This window comes from Mytilus trossulus, unplaced genomic scaffold, assembly GCF_036588685.1.
Source record: "Mytilus trossulus isolate FHL-02 unplaced genomic scaffold, PNRI_Mtr1.1.1.hap1 h1tg000138l__unscaffolded, whole genome shotgun sequence".
Taxonomy (NCBI): domain Eukaryota; kingdom Metazoa; phylum Mollusca; class Bivalvia; order Mytilida; family Mytilidae; genus Mytilus; species Mytilus trossulus.
Genome location: NW_026963302.1, coordinates 1894092 through 1904819, shown reverse-complemented (window position 1 = coordinate 1904819; position 10728 = coordinate 1894092).

Sequence of the window (10728 nt, the reverse complement as noted above, 5' to 3'; positions counted from 1 at the left end):
GCTTTATTAAAATTTACATATACCTAATACTTTAAGATAGAAAAAAAGTAAATAAAACTTATACTGCAAATATTTACAAAAACTGTGACTAATTACACATACTTTTTTCCTCTTGACATGTTATAGCATCTAGGAGTTATTCGTGGCCGTAAACTTTTGGACACTCATTCTTTGATTGTTTCCAGTTCAATTTGCAATGGACAAGTTTATAGCATGCACTACCTAAAGGTTAAAAAAATGCAAAAGATAGTCGTTGGTTTTCGCTGATGATAATTATGATTATTTTTTTAAAGAAAAAACTACGTACTAGTATCTTTATCTATCAGCGTCATATTGTTCTACAAAGTTTGGGGAATACACACAATACACATATCAATATTATAGTACAAAACAAAGATATCTTACCGAATGATGAATATCCAGATCTACAACGAGAATCATCAATGTCATATGCTGCTTTTCCTCTAACACTCCAATTAAAATCGCCGAAATTACTGTGATCTTTATGAAAACTATCAAAGAAAAGAAATAAGACTCCCATTACCTTTCAGAGGTAATAGTCATAAATCCTTTATTGTAAAGGGATTTGATATAGTCAATAAAACATCAATGCAAACGAAATAAATAGACCGCAAAGACAATTATCCTCAATCGGCGTTCTCTTTCGCCAATTATGACCTACCGAATATATGAATTGTTTCACTGGGTATGTACGTGCATGAGCAACACAAAAGCCTTGCACAGGTTCATTCCGTGGTGCAGGTTGTGCTTACCTTTCAGCATGTGATCAAGCCAGGGATTTCTTGCGGGGTGTTCGGGTTTTTAGATTATTTATTTTTTCAATTGCATATTGTAATTGTATCTTTCGCCTGTATTTTACAGTCAAGAAATAAGTCAAAAGAGATTTGAAAAGTACGTCAATTAAACTGCAATAAAATGTTCAACGTCTGAAATGATCAGCATGAAGGGGATATTTTGTTTTACTGGTATTATTAGAAGTATCCGGAACATAATTTCAAGAACTTGAACAGCATTGAACTTTGAAAATCAAAGAAGCCGGTGAAACATGATCAAGTTATGAAAATGTAGCAAAAAGAAATATATCTGGCCATATAAATTCTTTGAAAATCTTTATCATACAAATCTTCAATACTCGTTCCTGCAACGTTACATATCGTCTGTTAAAATAAAATGAATTTTTTAAACAAATAAAACCCAAACATAAAACTTAAGTTCTAGTTGATACATAAATTCATCAGATTGAAAACAATTTACTTATAATGATCACTTGATGTTAATCTAGATATCCATAGAATGTTGCAGCATTGGTTAATTTCACCGAAGAACATATAATAACTCATCAAAAGAGAGCCGAAAGAAACAAAAGGGAAATTCAACAATAATGAACCAAAAAAGCCAAAAAGATAACGATAGTACACAAAAAACAACATAAAAAGCTAAAGGCTTAACAAAAAGGGACGAAAGATACCAGAGGGACAGTCAGTAAATGAACCCCATCAAAAAATGGCGGTGATTTTAGATATTTTGTTCATCCAATACACAGTATTAATTGTGTAGGATCAATTTCAATCTTCCGATGACAAATTTTACATGAAGTACGAATTTGAAGATCATTTCTGACCAAACACTCGATATATTTGGCCAACTGCAGCTATGGGAAATTATTCCTGCAATAGAATTATCCTTACTATTTCGATAAATTTTATGTTTATAAACATTTAATCCATTATCAATATGAACATATTAATGATGATTCATGTCAGCATAGAAGTCTTGACTTATGTAGTTGTGATATACTCGGGGAGGAAACTTTCATTAGCAGTGGCATCGAACCAGTTGTTTGCAATAAACTCATTGTATTTGTACCGACTTTAATTTTGTGTTTTTACTTTAAATCTTTAATGTAGTAACACATGTATGTATTATTATTTTTTGCGAACAGATAAATATCACTCCGTTTTGTAGTTTTGTAAGCTTGTACATTTTTAGGCCTTCCATTGTCCGAAATATATAAAATATCGTTAATACGTCAGTTCATACATAGTCTAGAATGGGAAAGTAAAATCAAAGTTGTATGATAAAAAATACGTTAAAACTTTTACTAAAAATGAACAACGACCACCCATACAGCACACGTCCGACTGCCCAAGAACATTTGAACATTTATATCATAAAAGAAGTCTTATGACTACATAACTATCCTAAATTAATCAAAATTGAAGAAGTGGTATGACTATCAAAGGTAAAACATGACCATCAGAGACAAACACAAACGTGGGTCTAAGCGACTGAATTGCCTTTTTAATACAATGTGTCGTAAAATTAAAACACGCAATAAAAATACATAGTTATACAATCTGATTAAGAACAGAAGTGATACTAACTTGAACAGTGAGATAAAACGAATGTAAATCATTTGAAAAGCAGGGTCCTAATACGCTAGCTACGTTTCATGAAGCGAGCTGAATAGTCACAGATATAAAAAGATTACTGCCGCAAAAAATGAAAAATACTTTTTAAGGTGACATTTTTTTAATCTGCATAATTTGTGAGAGGTGAACATGTCTTCACTAGATATGTTAGCCCAATATCCTTACCATTGACAGATTTAAGAAGTTTCCGAGTTTAAATAGATCTAATGTCAATGTTTTGTTTGTGTATTGAAGACATTAAAAAAAATATTTCTAATAATGTATTAATTATAAAAATTCTTATTTTATTTTCTATTAGACTTTCTTTTATATACTATGTTATAAACGTTTCAGACGATATTGGCTTTTGCATATACATAAAAATGGGAATGTTTCAAATAGACGAAAACCCAATTTAGAGCAGAAAACAGCTTAAGGCTAACAAAGGGACTTCAACACTGCGACAAAATCCTCAACACGGAAGCGCGTTTCAGCTTGCACCTAAACAAATCTGGAACTAGTTCAGTGACAATGGAAGTCACACCAAACTCCGAAATATAAAAATCAAAAATCGCAAAAGACTATAAAAAATAGAGTCTCCTGACTTGGGACAGGTGCAACAATGTGGCGGGATTAAACTTATTTTGTGAGATCTCAATCCTTCCTTATACATGTAGCCAATGAAGAAAAACATACACACAGCAATACGCACAGAAAACAAATCAGTTTAAAAGAAGTCCGATTCCGATGTTAGTTACTATACTATATATAAAAATATTAATTTTCGCGAAACATTTAGGTCACGGAAATTCCAAAATATGGCATCAGTAAGGAGTGTTGTACAAATAATGTGAATACACAGAACCCCCATCCAAATCATCTTTAGCTAAAAGTATTCATCTTTTTCTGTATTATACATGTTATAGTTAACAATACCATTTTTCTATAATTTCGATTAAAATGTGCCAAAATCTGAGTTAAAATAGGTCGAATTGCCCAAATAAACATTCCCTGATTGGTTGAAGTACTAGGGCGTCGATGTAAAGCATAGCAAGCCTCGATGTAAAGCACACGCTTCACAGGAATAAGGAGAGTTTTACAAATAATGTGTATGCATACACCCTCAATTCAATGTATGTTTGCTGAAAATCATCAATTGTTCACATTATTTTCTGTTTTGATTCTGATAACATTCCATTTTTTCTATAAATCCGATTTAAATATGTGAAACCCCGCAATAAAAGTAGATGGCCTCAAAGGTAAAAGCAACGCAAAATTTTCCGTTAATATGTTAACATCTTGAACTTTGACCCTGGGTTCATAGGGGTTAATAAACATGTGATAAACCAATTCACAAATAGAGATCACCTTGCGCTCAAATGTAATCCTTAGTGAAGTATACAGCCAACTTCGTTTACAGAAAAATATACAGTGTCACACTTTATCAGTAATATATTGTCATGCTTCTGCATATTCACATTTTTTTTATGCTGAACTTTAGTCAAATTTATTTCTATACAAATTTTATTACGTAAAGCAGTAGGAGTAAGAATAATTTTAGCGCCAATTTAACCAGCTTCATCGCCATCATCAAAATTACTTATCGTTATCAGTGTGAAATTACTAACATAGGGTTAATTAATATAGAGTAATTTTGGTGAGTATGGCTTATTAAGGTAGCACAATACAAAGATTTGTTCACTCCCAATCAGACATCTTTAAACTGATGTAATTCCACTCATCCTTCTTTAATGTTTATAAATGAGGTACCAAAAGAAAAAAGAATGATTAATCTTTCAAATTGTGATAATTTCTTTATGACATAATTATTACATAATTAATTGTTATGTAATTAGTTGCTATATTGTGATGTCCATACTTGACTGAATTTAGCTTCTTTGTTATTCATAGCATCCCAAAATATTTTATAGATTCTTGCACAACACAGTTTGACCTCCAAAACTGTGTCTCAGATTTTTCCTATTGTATTTCATTCTCTCATAAATCTTCAATGAAGTTTGCAACATCAATTCATAAGAGATCACTAAATTCAATTGGGTATAAAATTTGTTCTATTGATGTTTTTGGAAATCTGAGACAGAGTTTTGGAGGTCAAGCTGTGTTGTACAAGAATCTATAAAATATTTTGGGATGCTATGAAGAACAAAGAAGCTAAATTCAGTCAAGAGTGGACATCACAACATAGCAACTAATTTCATAACAATTGATTATGTAATAATTATTTCATAATGAAGTTATCACAATTTGAAAGATTAAGTTATAGATTGTGACCTCGTGTAATTTGATTTTTATAGGTTGGTTTGATTTCATTTTATATATACCAAAAAGGTTAATTAACGTTTTTACCTGAGTGTATAATAATTATTTTTGTGGATCGAATCAGTCAACGAAATGGTTTACCTTTGTTTCACTTTCAATGTTGACAGTCTTTTACTTTTTTAAATGATTGAACACTACGTATGCATGCGTAACCAACCTCTAGCTAATTGGTTAAATTGAAGGTCACATGAAAAGAGATTTGATGAATTCGAATTATTCACTTGCAAGTGATAATTCTTTGTCTATTTTACAAATTTGTGTCATTTTTTTTCCAGAGAAGGTTGCATGGTCTGATTCCGGAAAAGGAGGATGGCTTACCTTCTGTTGATATGAAGTGTTTAAACATTTATTGGAAACTGAGTATTCAGTAAGCTTACTTCATATTTTAACTGATGTTTGTGACAAAATGGCCAAAGAAATGGAGACTTAGACTTCATCGATGCCTTCGTATGACAAATCTAAATCTGCAGCATGTTGACAAAAGATATTTTCTTAAAACCAATGGTTCACCAACTCGTTCCATTACCCGGACCTGTCTTAGAATCATCGGTTTGATCTCGTATCTCATTGTTTCGGTTGTACTATGCAATATTAATTTTATTCTATATATTAGTCATTTTAGGGGGATATAATAATCTTTATATTATTTGCTGATATCAAACATTGTACATCTTGATATTATTTGCATGAGAGTGTTTTATTTGAGAAATGTAGATGTTAAGATTTTATCATGATGTGTATATAACAGATTGTTTTTAAAATCAATCAAAAGACTGATATATTTAAACTGTAATGTGCAGTTCGAGAAAAAAAAAAAAAAAAAAAAAAAGATAAAAAGACTAAAGAAAAGAAGAAAAAAAATAAAGACATTGTAAATATTGTATAGTGTACAGAAGAATGTTTTTAAAAATGAACAAGTGGTATAAAGTAAAGATTATACCCAGGACGAAGAGACGCAGAGCCATAGAAAATTACCCTACCACCAGAGAGGTAAGGCTTTGTAATCTATCCGTATGTATATTTCTCAGGTGGTAAGTAGAAAATGAATGAAATGAAATTCTAAATTTGTTTTCAAATTCAGATTTTATGAGTGACGTTTTCTACTTACCACCTGATAATTACCCACCCAACCTCCCCACGTAATTTTCTATAGTAGTAATAAGGTTACTGGAAGAAAAAAAAGAAAAAATTAAAAGTCAATTGTTCATGAACAATTGATAGGTCTTTCCTTTTTTCTTTTATTAATTGCCTTCTTAGTTAAAAAATATATGGTTTCTAAGAACTTTTATGTTCATAACAAGTGGTTGCTAAGGACAAAAATCATTCATAAGGATAAAAATATTACTGTTAGTATTAAAAATGTCATATGTACTATTCATAGTATTTAAAGTAAAAAATATAAGTGATTGTTAAGGACTTATATGTCGTTGCTAGGGACAAAAATGTCATTTCCAGTATTAAAAATTTCATATTTATATTATCCATAGTCTTCTAAGTTAAAAAATATATGGTTGCTAAGGTGTTTCATGTCGTTGCTAGGGACTTGACCTCTGACCTTGACCTAACTTTGTACATCTTATTATGCTGATCATTATTGCAATTCAAAGTTTCTTTCTATCTCTAACCACTTTTGGGTTATAAGCAAACAATCATCATTTCGGACCCCAAAAACAGTTTTGGTGCCCTAGTTCCATAACAGTTGGTCCAATGATTTTAAACCCAACATAACAAATGTAGATCTCAACAAGACACACATTTCCTCCGTTACATTTTATCAGCCATCTTTTACGGTTATTTAGGAAATCCGATAACAAGCTAAGGTCAAAATCTAGGTCATGACCTTGACCTTTGACCTTAAGTCAATTTTCATGTGCATGTCAATTAATGATCATTGGTGATAATCCTAGGTGGCTACAATTTACAGTTTCTGAGTTTTAGTGGCCAACCGAAATTTGTTAATTTTCAAAGGGGCATAACCCTACCAATGAGTCGTTGAATCTTTTCGATTCAAATGTAACGAAGCACAAGGGTCTGTTCCTGAACAAATTCCACCCTTTGTTTTTTTTCTACCTATTATGGTTATGGAGTTAGAATGATAACAAGGTTTTTGGTGTTAGGGGAGATAACTCCTATAAAGGAAATGTTACGGGGTCGTGCCCTCACCACAAGATAGCTTTTGGTCAACCGATACTAAATACCTAATATCATTTCGACATGTCGCGTACTTTTTTTGGGAAATTTCGTTAAAGTTTGGCGGAAAGAATAATAATAATAATAATAATAATAATCAGAAGAAATACAGTAAGGTCTTTCCTTATAGAAAAAGGAAAGACCTTAAAAACTGGGATACAGGTAGAGTAAAGCATGTAGGTGACGTAGTTCCGGTTGGAAGTATCTCCGTCATCTAGATGTTTTATTTTAATTGCGAAGTCTGGACTGGTAAGGAAAGTAATTGAATGGTTTTACACTAGTAATTTTGGGGCCCTTTATAGCTTGTTGTTTGGTGTGAGCCAAGGCTCCGTGTTGAAGGCCGTACTTTAACCTTTAATGGTTTACTTTTTAAATTGTTATTTGGATAAAGAGTTGTCTCATTGGCACTCACACCACATCTTCCTATATCTATCATATGTATGTTATTGATATGATTACTATACATGTATAGTTTTACATGTAACTGTGTATATTTTGTCCCGATTATACAGCATTATTTACTTGTTTATTCTATTTACGGTTATAATGTTTCAGTTTTGTTTTATAAGTATAAAAAGTAATAAAAGCCATAAAACTCTTGTTAACCTTTTCAGATAGAGAAACACTTGTATAGGTATCAAAAGAAACTAAACAAAATTACAAAGACAATGATACATAGATTGACAAAAAAGTACTAACATTTACTATCATACCAGCTTCAGACCTAAATTAAATTGAATGAAAGATTGTTTCTTCATCATATGCATATCAATCACAATCCCTGCTATGAGGCGTTTGGTATCATACCATCATAAAATATATCAGAAGAACATAACCTGTATCATGCCAACAACTGGTTTTAGAATAATTGTTTTTATTTCCGATGCAAAGACCCTATAAGTGAAGTAAATTTAAATCCAGAAAAAATAACAATACAATGCATGCCATGGGTAAAACACTTGCATAATTTAACGTTGATATTCAATATCTCTACAGAAAGTCTTTCAACTGTCAAAAAAGTGTTATACTTATAGTGTTATACCCATTTAAGGTTAAAAAGTGGGTAAATTGAACATGGGAAAAAGTTTCTGACCTACATAATTGTTGTTGTGATTTAAATGTTTTATAGATCGACATGAATACACATCAAACTAGCAATGCAAATCAACATCAAATAACTGACATGAAACATTTCATCCGCCAAAAACAATTTATAAGAAAGCCAACTGATCATGATTATCAAATATAATTATCAATCAAAACAATGTCATGGCAAGTGACTTATTTCAGTGATGCACAAGAATAATTGCAATAATACTACACACCAAAAAGTTGACAAATGTGATATATTAAATCAAATGCTTATCAAACACAAAACGTATTTCGCATGCCGAAGTAATTAGAGATAGCAAAAAAATTAAACAACACATCATGCGGGAGCGCTTTCCTGGATTTACCTTCACCAGGAAATCCATAAGCTAAATACTGAACAGCCAACAACGTACGTGCAAGAAACGGAACATGCAGTTGAAGAGTTATATTACGAAAAAAGAACTTGAAATTGCTTCATACATTATATCTATAAATATCCTATTTTAATACTTACAATCGTTATTTGTAAAAAAAAAATGAAAATATTTATTCAATCTTTCTATCTATACAACAAGGTGCGGAGTATAAAAACCTGAAGGTTAATATAAACAATTATATTTAAAAATTGACGACTTGATAAAAGAAATGTGCGGAATCATTTACTAGAAAATGTCGTTTCGCTCCATGAAAAGTTAACCTTATAACATTATAACATTGGTTAGATTGTTTTCTTATTAGCATATTTCCGTGTGATGTCTTCGGTTGTAAATCTATTTTCTGATTCCAGGAAAACGATTCAATTGGATTTTCTTTTCCCCGAAGTAGAAAAAATTTCAAATATTTTTTTCTTTCAAATGTTTACATTCATCAGCGAAAGGTTTCAACCTTTGGAATTTTTACGTTTAAAAAACAATCAAGATAATTAGAAACATTTTGTTAGATCTCTCTTTATATAATGCATAGAGCTAAAACAATAAATCAAAGTAAATATAAATATAGTTGTAGATAGGTATACCGTTTTACGACCAGAGTGCTTAATAGGATATAAAATATCGCATGAAACTACACATTGTGAATAAAAACAGGTTGAAAATATGATATGTTAACGTAACCCTTTTATTACCACACCTATAACATTAACAGAGATCTTCTTTTTGATGTAAACGCTGACTTTGTCTATTATAAGAGTTGATATGCTTACAGGATATCTTTTAAAAGTATTTGGTTTCGTCTATGAAGGTGTTTCTATATGTTACGCAAATGAATAGTATTAGTGATACTTGTAATCATATTAATGGAAACATCATCATTCAAAAGAATTTGAACAGTTGTCGTTCGTTTTTATTTTCAGGTCAAACAGACGGTATTTACTCGTTTTTCCTCTACTTATACTTGTTATTTATTTTTTTAATTGCATTAAAAAAAAACCATTTGAGTATGATATTCTTGAAAACAATATAAATTGAAAGTACGGACAGTTAAGTGTAATATAGCGATGAAGTAAGACATTGTTTTTCTGATTGATTTATTTAGTTTGCATGTGCACACAAAGAAGAAAATTGAACTTTGAAATTTTATTAATTCATTGATAGAATGTTGATGAATATTGCCTCATGAAGATTGAAGTACGCAGCTAAACTCTTATCATGCCTAATAGACCTTTTCAACATCTCTCGACACCGACTAATGTCACCTACAGTTAACAAGTAAAATTGATGGGTCGTCTCAAAGACAAAAACCATCATGAATATCATTTCGTAACATATTGGATTGCCGGTTATATTCTGTCTTGACTGTATAGCTTCAGAATATATATCAACCAAATGAATAAATAAATACATGTTTCTGTATATAATTTTCTTATTTTGTATGTATTTACATGATATTTTATGTTTTATGATATTTTTCAAATTTATGGAAAATAAGTACACTTGTGAACACGAACAACTTGGTGTTTTTTAAGCGATCTTCACCGTAGTTAATGTACATATTCAATTTCTGGAGGGATAATCACATAATGATTTTTAAGATGGAAGGAAAATTTCACATCTATTTTTTTCAACGACGGACTTCTCCACTTTAAGATATCTGGTTAGAGTTGATGTTTTCCTTAGTGAATTTTGAGAGAGAAAAAATTTGACTGCTCGTTTTGACCACAATGTTACAACATTTAAGCAGAGAATGGAATGCGTATGGAATAAAATTTATATTTCAAGTTATCAGTTTATACTATATAGCTTGTTGACATTGCAAAATTATTTTGACCAGAAAAAAAAAACCTTGTCCCTTCGTCGAAGTGTCTTTCCCACGTTCCTGAAAATGACCTTTGGGTTTCTTATAAGAAGTTGATCAAATTTCCTTGATTTTATTTATAAACTGTTCTTGTTATATTTTGTTTTGTTTTCACCGGGTCACAATTTGCCTCTCTATATCCAATTTCCAGTACATAGTTTTGGTTTTGAAACTTTTGTTAAATTTTTCCGTACTAAAGTTTTTTTTCTCATCTATGACCATACATAAGGGAGGTTTTGGTTCAAATTAGACTAGGAAAACCCCGTCGCATGTTATGTGTGCCTGAACCAAGTCCTGAATATGTTGGTAATTTGTACGTATTTGATACGATAGAATTTATAGTTAATTATATGATAATTTAAAGTATGCTTCGCCTTCATAC